The sequence below is a fragment of the Hordeum vulgare genome, chromosome 7H (genome assembly GCF_904849725.1).
Source record: "Hordeum vulgare subsp. vulgare chromosome 7H, MorexV3_pseudomolecules_assembly, whole genome shotgun sequence".
In the NCBI taxonomy this organism is placed as follows: domain Eukaryota; kingdom Viridiplantae; phylum Streptophyta; class Magnoliopsida; order Poales; family Poaceae; genus Hordeum; species Hordeum vulgare.
This window is the reverse complement of record NC_058524.1, coordinates 29,291,488-29,293,000: the sequence shown is the minus strand read 5'-3', so window position 1 is coordinate 29,293,000 and position 1,513 is coordinate 29,291,488.

Below are 1,513 nucleotides of genomic sequence, written 5' to 3'. Positions count from 1 at the left end.
AAAGGTAGAAACCCCCGCAAGGAAGGTATCTAAGTTCGTTCACGTACCCAAGGTTCCTCACCCCAACACGAGTATACCAATTGCTAAGGGTGTTGAAACTGTGAAGACCTTGGAAGAGATACCTATGAAATTCCAATTGATCTTACTACCTTTGCTTTCGTTCCTAGAAGTGTTGCCACTAGGCCTCTCTTTGAGAGTCCTCTTAAGATTAGTTGTACTATTGAAGTGCTTTTTGATGATCTTTGTGATGGTTCAATTGATACAACTTGATCTTTTTGCATCATGCCTAGCTCAAAGGCATAAAAGAAAGCTGTAACGCCCCGGACACACCCGCCGGCGGTCGTTACTCCTGGCGGGATCTAGACTGGCCCCACATATCAATACTAGTCTTTTCTACGCACTTTGTCCTCACTCATGCGCACCCGGGATCTACTTTGCGGCCGGTCATCCATCCTAGAACTACTCCAAGCCAAGCACGCTTAACCTCGGAGTTCTGTTCGAATGGGCTCCCGGAAAAGAAGGAATTCCTTATTGATATGAGTATTCTATCATCCCTAATAAGCCAGGCTATCACATACACCACCACTCAGAGGAACCGACGTCCTCGTCGGGCCACAGAAGTGTTCCCTCTTGGTACAAACGTTTGTGCATCTAGTTCAGTACATGTACCATGCCGTGTGCCATGATGGGTCACAAATGTCATGAAACTACTCCAAACCAAACATGCTTGACCTCGGAGTTCTGTTCGAATGGGCTCCCGGAAAAGAAGGAATTCCTTATTGATATGAGAAGTCTATCATCCCTAATAAGCCAGGCTATCACAAAAGCGCATGTTGGGAGGCAACCCAATTTGTTTTTAGTTTCATTTTTAGTGGTTTTGATGCTTGTTACTACTCTAGCAACATCATTGTATCTTTATTTTCAAGCTTTGTGCCAAGTTTTAGCCTCCGATTGCAAGAAAGTTCAAAAGTTGTGACATGCTATCCAGAAACAGATTTTGTCTGCTTGACGGAAAAATTCGCCAAAAATCACGAGATCATATTGTTGATCTGAATTGTTTTGACAGTATGCTATATATAATTTTCTTTCTAGCATCTGTTCTGAGTTTTTTGATTTGAGGTGCAGAAGTGCCCCGAAAAAATTATTTACTACCTGTTGTTCTGTTTTTCTCAGATTCTGCCTTGTTTTGCGTTTTCATTGTTTTGCAAATCTTAAGCTTGCTTTTTCTTTGCAGAAACCTTTTGGCGATCTTGATAAAGAGTAGCTCTTCTTGAAAATCTTTGTTTCCAGTAGAGAAAAAATATATTTTATTATGGGCACTAACCACTCTAATCAGCTTATGATGAGTTTCGTATGAAGAGAGTTTTCAAGTATGCGATGGAAGATGATGAAAGAAGATCCAGGAATGTCAAGCGCTCAAGCTTGGGGATGCCCTCATGCACCCCCAAGAGATATTCAAGGAGACTCAAGCGTCTAAGCTTGGGGATGCCCCCGTGCATCCCCTTCTCCATCA